This window comes from Chionomys nivalis, chromosome 3 (genome assembly GCF_950005125.1).
Source record: "Chionomys nivalis chromosome 3, mChiNiv1.1, whole genome shotgun sequence".
In the NCBI taxonomy this organism is placed as follows: Eukaryota; Metazoa; Chordata; class Mammalia; order Rodentia; family Cricetidae; genus Chionomys; species Chionomys nivalis.
Genome location: NC_080088.1, coordinates 34,610,103 through 34,620,301, shown reverse-complemented (window position 1 = coordinate 34,620,301; position 10,199 = coordinate 34,610,103).

Sequence of the window (10,199 nt, the reverse complement as noted above, 5' to 3'; positions counted from 1 at the left end):
ACTTCAAAGTCCTCCCTGACAGTGACACACTTCCTCCAAAAACATTATACCTCCAAAAGTCACACCTCCTAATAGTGCCACTCCCTCTGTCTTATGAGGGTCAATTACATTCAAACTACCACATTTCACTTCCTGGTCCCCATAAGCTTATACCCATATAATAAGGTAAAACGCATTTAGTTCAAATTCTAAAGTTCCCATAGTCTATTACAGTCTCAACAATGTTTTAAAGTTCTAAGTCTCTTCTGAGGCTCATGCACTCTCTTAACTGTAATCCCTATAAAATCAAAAATAAAATAAAAATAAAGATCACAAAGATCCAACATATAATGGCACAGTATGTACACTATCATTTCAAAATGTAGAGAGGGAAGCATAGTGAAGAAATACTGGACCAAAACAAAACAAAACACCAACCAGGAAAGTTCCTAACTGTGAATCTTCAGGTCTGATATTCAATCCACTTTAGATTTCCAACTCCTTTCAGTTTTCACACTTCTTTCTTTTGGGCTGGTTCTATCCCGTTAGCAGCTTTCCTCAGTAGGTATCTCACAGATCTTCCATCTCCGACATCTTGGGGTCACAAGGTAATCCAGGCTTTGCCTTCAGAGCTTCCCACAATGATCTTTCCAGGCCTCCATTCAAGCATATCCCTGACATACCTGGTCTTAGCAGCTTTCACCATTTGTGCAGGAATGTTCTATAGCTCCTCTCTTCTGTCCTTAATGCCAGAAGCACATGGCTGAGACTGTCAACTTCTGCTGCTTGCTGGAGCTGGAAGATGACCCCATTGTTCAAGTTCATCTTCACCATTTTTCCATTTGTTCATGGTTTCCTTCACTGGTGAAAGTTAGCTGTTCTGAAACCATGTCTGTAGACCACGCCAGCCTCAATTCAGAGATCTGTCTGCTTCTGTTTCTGGAGTTCAGGGATTAATGGCATGCACCACCACAACCAACTTTAGACTTTTCTTTAATTCCTTTTCATAAATAGGAAATTTAGCTGGTTAGGTTCTTTCCCTGATGTCACCACTCCCTTTATTTCATTTGTTAATCTGTTTATCTCTTTGAACACAGGAGTTGGTTTCATTACACTCTCTTATTTTCCTAAATCATTTGAACTTGGAAAGAAAAATTAGGTAATGTTTCTTGGTAGGAGTTGGGAGAATACAGGGTAAAGACCAGAGATAACAAAAGTCAAATGCAGAGTAAATAACTGCCATAAGTTATGAAGTGCAATTTTCTAATTACCCTAATTATGTTAGATTACATAAGATGAATACAAAGGGAATAACATTTTGATTTGATACTAATTTTAATTTCCATCTGTAAGCCGGGCGGTGGTGGTGCACGCCTTTAATCCCAGCACTCGGGAGGCAGAGGCAGGCGGATCTCTGTGAGTTCGAGGCCAGCCTGGTCTACAAAGGGAGTTCCAGGACAGGCTCCAAAGCTACAGAGAAACCCTGTCTCGAAAAACCAAAAAAAAAAAAAAAAAAAAAAAAAAAAAAAAAAAAATTCCATCTGTAAAGGTATATAATGGGTTGAGCATAAAATCAAAAATCTCATATATTAAACAATAAATGGTCATTAACAGATTGGCTTCATTTACTTGAAATGTTTTTAAGTTAAAATTATCTGTATCAAAGTAGCTACAATTTTGCATTACCCTGTTTTGTTGAATGCTACTAAAGAATTTAGGGAGAAATCCATAGGACCGTATAAATAAATTACAAAGGATACATTTGTAAAATGATGGGATTCATTTGACATCTGAAGAAATTTTATAATGAAGAGTAAAATGATCCCAAGTTAAATAGAATGCAGAAGATAATTGATATCAAAGTATAAGCCAGTTCAGTTCTAAAAATCCACTACCCACAGTCAACTAAAAATATTCCATGGAAATTTCTGGATGTAGACTAAGAATTTCTAAATGTTACCTAAAAGTGACATTCTAGAAAGAGCCCTATAAATTGGGTCATGGGTCATCCCATTATTCATAAATCCCTAGCTATCAGTTCATCATAAGAATGACTATTGTTAGCCGGCCGGTGGTGGCGCACGCCTTTAATCCCAGCACTCGGGAGGCAGAGGCAGGCGGATCTCTGTGTGTTGGAGACCAGCCTGGTCTACAGAGCTAGTTCCAGGACAGGCTCCAAAGCCACAGAGAAACCCTGTCTTGAAAAACCAAAAAAAAAAAAAAAAAAAGAATGACTATTGTTCTATTCCAACAGTGTGTTCAAGGAACCTTTATTTTACTACAATTGCATGTGCAGACTGTATGAGTAGTGAAACTGGCAATTCAGATATATGAGGAAGAAGTAATTAAGCGCTTTATTCAAGTAAAAGGAAAAAAGTTCTTGACCCATAGAAATAAAAGGTAACACTATGCTAATGTTACTAATGTCCATGATCAAAACAAATAGTAAAACACAATATATTCAAAAGGTTCAATACTGTGATTCCTGGCAACCATTGGAGATATTGGAACACGAAACACATCTCCTGTGAATAAAAGGAAATAATTGCAATTAAGAAGATTGTTAAAATTAATTTCCTTTTTATCCCCTTAAAAAGAACAACATCCAAAAAATGGTGGAAGTCAGTCTCTCTTAGAGAGAAGGTTTCATTGTTAAGAGCACTGGCAGCTCTTTCAAAAACAAAAGTTCAGTTCCCACCACACACATGGCGGCTTATAGCCAACCCCAACTCTTTATCCAAAGAATCTTATGTCCTCTTATGACTTCTGCAGGCAAAAAGAGTGCATTGTCTGTGTGTATATACATTCAGGCAAAATACCCATATGCACGAAAGAAATAAATTTAAAACAAAACGGTAGAGTGACATCATAATAAACTACAATATAAAGCTAAAAATAACACTATAACAATTATTTTCCCAGTTTTATGAAATGAACTAACTTTTTATATGTAATAACTAGCAAAGTTTACTTTAACATAAGATTAATAGTTTTACACCTACTGTAATTATGTAGATCAGAAATGTTCTCTAAACATGAATGAATAGAAGGGCTTGTTACCCTGTGCAAAATGTTGAAGTAAGACTAAAAGGAAAAGATAGAGTAGACCTGGTAAACTCTGATGTCATCAGTGGATTAGTATATTGATGGGCTTATAATAGCATGTACTGTTGGAAGGTACAGATTTTTAAGGACACAGGCCCTAATGAAAGGAAGTGTCTCACTTAATATGAGCCCTTAAACGATATGATATACCTGATCTCCAAAACCTCTCCATTTTCCCATTTGCCCTATTCTCTTTCATCTTCCCTTTTTGTTTCTCCCTCCTCCCATCTCCTCCTTCCCCTCTTCACCTCACTCCCCCCCCCCACTCTGATGGAGGAGGGTCATCTTTCTATCTGTTGCTTTCATTGGTTAATTAATAAAGAAACTGCTTGGCCTTTAATAGGACAGAAAATTAGGTAGGCAGAGTAAACAGAACAGAATGCTGGGAGAAAGAAGCCGAGTCAGTCAGTCACCATGATTCTCCCACTCCAGACAGAGGCAGGTTAAGATCTTTCCTGGTAATCCAGCTCATGGTGCTACACAGAATATTAGAAATGGCTTAGATCAATACGTAAGAGCTAGCCAATAAGGTTAAAACTAATGGGCCAAGCAGTGTTGAAAAGAATACGGTTTCCATGTAATTATTTCAGGTAAAGCTAACCGGGTGGCCGGGACGCAGCCCTGCAGCTCCTCTCAACACCCCTCATTCCTTCTCATCTCTTTTCTTCTGCCCCCTGCTCCTCTCCTCTGTTCTCCTCTCTTCCTGCTTTCCAGGAGATGAACAGATTTACTCCAGCATGTACACTGCTCCATATCTTCTGCCTCAATACAAGCCCACAGGTATGAGGCCAAGTTATCATTAGCTGAAATCTGTGGAACCTTGAACAAAAATAAATCTTTATTTTAAAAAATATTTATCTCAGGCATTTTGTCAAAGTGATAGAAAGTTACAAACAGGGATAACTAGTACCGAAAGTGGGTCATTGCTGAGACCATACCTGTTCATGTGACTCAGGAGGCTTTAAAATTGGGCTTGTTCAAAGACTCAAAAAAAAAAAAAAAAAAAAAAACTGGAGAACTGGGCCAGAAATAGCTTGGAATGCTTTAAACAGAGCTTAATAGATGGTTCTTGGTGAGAGTTTTGAAGACTAGAATTCTGATAGGAGTGCAGTTGGTAAAATTTGTGTTCATGAGGTTCCAGGCAGAAAGGAAGAGTGTATTAGGAATTGTACAAAATAGAACAAATTTTAGTTCTAGTTTTTGTCTCTTCCATAGACCTTGAGGGAGGCTAAGTTTTAAAAAGATGAACTAAATGGGAGAAGTTAGTACAGATGCTACACAGAATCTTTTTGTCAAGAAAAGGGAGAAAGAAGAGCAGAAAGATTAAAAACAAACTGCAGTTTGCCTAAGAAATGTTTGTAAAATTCCAAGCCAAGGACAGTACGATTGCTGAATATATTAGCTCCCTGAAAAGGAAGCCAAGGATTTGCACCACCATAATAGGAAAGCTGTCTTGAGGAAATCTCAGAATGTGGCCAATAATCATCTATGACACACTCAAGGGCAAATAGCTCTAAAATTATTTGCTATGGTTTGCTTTGAGAAGAGAGCAGAATGACACCTTATTTACACAGGACCACATAGCAAAGTATTTCACTGTTTCAGCTACCCTGCTACCCATAGGCTATTACAGTCACAAAGCAAGGAGGTAGAAGACCTTGGAATTGTTCATATGATTCTAGTTTGATGGGCATGTAGAACTTCAAAGACTTCTACTAAGACTTCAAAAGAATGTCTAATGGTCTAGGCAATGAATGGGGATGCCAAATTTCCTAAGAGATGTAATGCACTGACCAATGTGGATAAAGCTGGACTCTAAAAACAACCTATGGGAGTTAGAGATGCCAGGGAAATGGAACTTCTGCCAGGTAAAGCTTTAGAAAACTAGTTGAACAGAAATGAAAGAGTAACCCATATGTGTATTTAAATCAACAAGTTTATGATGAAGAGTCACTTTGAAAGTCATAGCATTTATAGTAAGATAGCATGTGCCCAGATTCTGAATATCGAGCTGGAGAATTTAATAATTGCCCTGCTGGATGTTGAGTTATTCCTTATTTTTGTAATGAGAATGTTGCAATTTCAATTAGGAATATAACTTATAGTTTGATTGTCTTTCAACTGACATGCACAACTAAGAGTTTACCTTTGTTATCAGAGGAGACTTTGGACCTGAATTTTGAAAAATGCTGAATTAGTCAGACTTTAATAACTCATAGAAATAGAATAAATGTATACTTCAAATTGATTTTTATCTTTTGATTAACATATAAGGTATAGATATCATTAAGGTATTCTGCATTATGAGAAGGATATGTCTTTGTGGAACCAATGGTAGAGAATTGTGATTAGGATGTTAAATGTCACTGTCTTAGTTAGGGTTCTTATTGCTGTGAAGAGACACCATGACCACAACTCTTTTAAAGAAAAACATTCAATTAGGTGGCTTTTACATTCAAAGGTTTAGTCGATAATCATCATGGTGCAGCATGGTGGCATGTAGGCATATGTGGTGCTAGAGAAGGAGCTGAGAGTTATTACAGAATGACCCACTAGCAACATGAAATGGTTTGTCTAGTTGGATCGTGTTTCAGCATATATGATCCCTCATGGCCTGCCTCTACAGTGATAAACTTGTTGGAAGAAGTCATACCTCCTAATAGTACCATTCCCTTTGGAGGACTTTTTTTTTCAAACAAGCACATTACACTACCTGGTTCCCAAAGGTTTATAGCCACTCAAAAATACATAAGTCCTACTTCAAACATCCCCATATAATAGTCTTAAACTTATTTAAAAGCCTAAATTCAATGTCTCTTCTGAAGTTCATGAACTCCCTTAACTGTAATCCTCTGTAAAAACAAAATCAAAACACACATAACATACTTCCAACATATAATGACACAGGGTATACATTACCATTTCAAGATGTAGGAGAAAGAGCATAGTGAGCAAATACTCGACCAAAGCAAGACTGAAAATAAGCTGGGCAAACTCTAAACTGGGCACCTCCTCCATGTCTGATGCCAAAACACTCTTCAGATCTCCAGCTCTTCTCATCTTTGTTGACTTCAACAGACTTCACTCTTGGGCTGGTTTCATTCACTGTTAAAAGCTTTCCTTGACAAGTATCCCATGGTTCTAGCATTTCCAAAATCTTGAGGTCTCCAAGACAATCCGAGCTTCAACCTCACAAAATGTGACACACAATGGCCTCTCTAGGCCTCCAGTCATGCGCACCCCTGACACATGCCTGGCCTTAGCAACTTTCATTAGTCATAGAAGCAAATTCCATAGCCCCTTCCTTGTATCCTTAACTCCAGAACCATGTAGCCAAAGCTGTCAAGTTCTACCACTTACTGAAACTGGGACATGACCCTGTTGTTCAATTACATCCTTACCAGCTTTCTGTTTTCCATGGCTTCCTTTGATGCCTAAGTTTGGCTGTCCTAAAACTTGCTCAATAGATCAGGCTGACCTTATACTCAAGATCCACCAGCCTCTCCCTGCCTGGGATTAAAGGCATGTACCACCATACCCTGCTCTAATCTTTTCTCTTTTCCTTTTCAGGAGTAAGAAACTTTCCTAGGTGGGATCTCATCCTGAGGTCACCACTCCTTTTGTTTTATTTCTTGATCTCTTTATCTCTTTGATCATAGTTTTGAGCTTTCTTCCATGTCCTAGTGCTCTTTTTCTCCTCAATTTATTCTGTCTTTTATTTTCCTTTCTAAACTTGCTCCATTTTATTATAAGTCTTTGTTAGAATTAGCACTAATAGCCACACAAGAGAGTTCTTACTATACTGTTTTGAGATTTTTCCCTGCCAACAGAATTAATCCCAAAGTCTTTATTTTAGCCTCAGACCACTTTAGCATTAACCTTTGGACAAGCAGCTACTTTTTTCACCAAAATATTTCAAGAATGCTCTCTAGGCAACATACTAAAATTCTTCTCCTCTGAAACTACTTAATCCAGAGTTCAAATTGTTCTCAGCAACATTGTCTTCCATGTTCCTACTAGTATGACCCATTAAGTAATGCTTAAAACATTCTACTGCTTTCCTAACCGAAAGCACTCAAAGTCCAAATTCCTCCAAATAAAACATGGTCAGACCTATCATAGCAATGTTCCAGTCCAAATTCTGACTTAGTTAGGGTTTCTATCACTGTGAAGAGATACCATGACCATGTTGACTCTTATAAAGGAAAACCCTTAAATGGATGATTTTCAGTCCAGAAATTCAGTTCATTATCCTCATGGTTGGACATGGCAGCACGCAAGCAGACATGGTATTGGAAAAGGAGCTAAGAGGTCTATATCTTTAACAGGCAACAGGAAGTGAACTGAGAAACTGGATACCACTTGAGCATGTATGAGAAGGTTGCTTCTGCAGTGACACATTTCCTCCAACAATGCCATATGTACTCCAACAAAGTCACAGCTTTTAATAGTGACATCCTGATGAGCTTATGAGGGCCAATTACTTCAAACTATCACATCATATAAAAACAATGAAAATCTATATGATTGTAGCTTCTAGGAATTGTTGAATGAGACTTTTAACTTGATGAAAGACATTATTGTTAAGAAATAAGTTTCCTCTAGGCTGAACCTATAGATCAACATAATTAATAATAAAAGCTTCAGATGCTTTACCAATAAATATTAATAAGATGATAATAAATATGAAATTGATAGGGGTTATTAACAATAGTTCTCCAAACAATATGTGGAAGATACCATTGTTCTGTCTTTCCTAATTATCAGTATACTACTCATCACTATGTGCTTTTTTATAGGTACACAGAAATTTGTGAGATGTCATTTCATCCAAGACAATATTGAAATGCAAACTAAGATAAAAATTATATCTCAATGCTTATCATTGAACCAGACATGCTAACAAATATACAGGCAAAAATCAATACTATTTAAACCTTAGGATATAAGGAAAAGAACGTGGCATAGATTAATCTACGAACTCACATACAAAGTCAAAATCGTGATCCACCATAAGTCAAATTGATAAATTGGGCTTCATTAAGTTTAAATGCAATTTATCGTCTGAGAAGTTCTTAAAAAGAGTAAAATGTCATGATTTCCTGTCAGAGTGAAAGTAAATATTGGAAGCCTATATAAATGATAAATAATTTGTACCTCAAATATCAAAAGAACATTTAAAAGTCAATAATAAAAATGGCATATGCACTGAGATGATATCCTGCAGAGGTAAGAGGTAACATCTCAGCAGGTAAGAATGTTACCTGCTCTTCTTGAGGACCTGAATTCAATACACACAACCCACAAGGCAGTTCACAACCTCTGTTACTCCATTTCCAGGGAATCCACTGACCTTTGCTGGCCACCAAGGGCACCGCATATATATGGTGCACAAACATACACGTGAAATAAAACACTCATTAAAAATATTAAAGAAAAAATATTTAAACAAGATCTAAAATGGCACTGTGAAATAGAATTGGAGACAACAATAAGGTCCTTAATAATAGGAATGAACATTTATTTTATTGTTAAATGCTTGTCAAATGAATAAAGTTTAAGATCTTAGCATAATGAGTATTGGGAAAGATATGGAACAACAGTTTCTTCCATACAGTACTTGTAGAAACTACTTGTAGAGTAATTTAGAAATTTTGTTAAGAAATGTATTTCATAAGATCTAGCTAGCTCTTGCTATATTCTACCCAAGAGAAACTAAAGAATAGATGCTTAGGAAGAATTCTAGGAATATTCTTATTTCCAGTCATGTTTGTCTGTATCCAGTGCTAGCCCCAACCATAAATTATTTCTTTGGACCAGCGTGGAGGCACGGGAATAAAGACACAACTCACATGGTTTTGTCAAGAGGGAGATTTTCAGTGATCCCTCATGAAATCCTGAGTTCACATCCTGAAACATTCCTCTTCTTTATTCTCCAAACAGCCTTTAAACCAAAATGTAAACTGAGGGGGAAATTTATTAGCATTCTGTTTTCTAGGTAACCAGGTGAATGGCTTTTAGTCACGTCTACATCTACCCATGTCTGTTTTGTTACGTCTTTCTGATCTGTATGCTAGCTCTGTCATGTAGGCCTGAATTAGCATCTCTATTTAGGCATCCTCCAAATTAAAGAAGGAGCATAACAACATTCTGACCCTTTGTTACCACGGTGACAGCCTGTCTAGAAGGCTATGTAACCACCTCATTTGCTAACTATGGCTTAAGAACCTGGCTGTCATACCATGTAGAATATGGGCCTACACATGTTATGAGGTTTTTAATTATATATATATATATATATATATATATATATATATATATATATATATAATATTGTGTGAGTGTATGGAGGTCAAAGGGTGACTTTTAGAAATGAGTTCCTTCTTTTAAGCAAGTAGGTCCCACAGATCAAACTCAGGTCACTAGGCCAGGCAGCAAGTGCCTTTCCCCTCTGAACCATCTTTCTGGCCCTAAAAACTTTACTTGTAATAGCTCAAAATTGGAAGCAGCCAAAATGCTTTCCAATGGTTGAATGGCTAAGAAATATTATTGTATGTCCATAGAAGTAAAAATCTCTCAGTTGTAAAAAGGAACAATTATTCATTCAATAAAAAGAGATGGATGATTCTCAAAATAGTCTGGTAACTCACAGTAGCCAGAAAAAAAAAAAAAAAAAAAGCCAATTCAGAGGATGCTCTTCCTTTTTGCATGTAATTTTAAAAAACTTAGACCAATGTGTATGATAAGTGGGAGAAAAATGGTTGACTGGTAGTTGGAGAAGAGAGTAAAAAAGAAATATTCAAAAGAGGCACAGGAAAACTTTCGGAAATGATGAATGCGTTGATTATCTTGACTATAATGATGTTCTCATGGTATGCATATGGAAAACTTAATTTGTATATTTTAAGCATATGTGATTCATCACCTGTAAGTTATAATTTAGAGATTTAGATTGTGGTGTTAAGAATTACATCATATTAGGTCCCAGAAGTAAAACAGGGAAATGAATCTGTCAAAAACAACGCTTTCAGCTGTAGGAAGGAGAAAGGAAAGGTGTTTTCAGCTAACTCTAAGAAGAAAAATCATGTGGCTTCTAATTTTGAGATAGCCAGAGA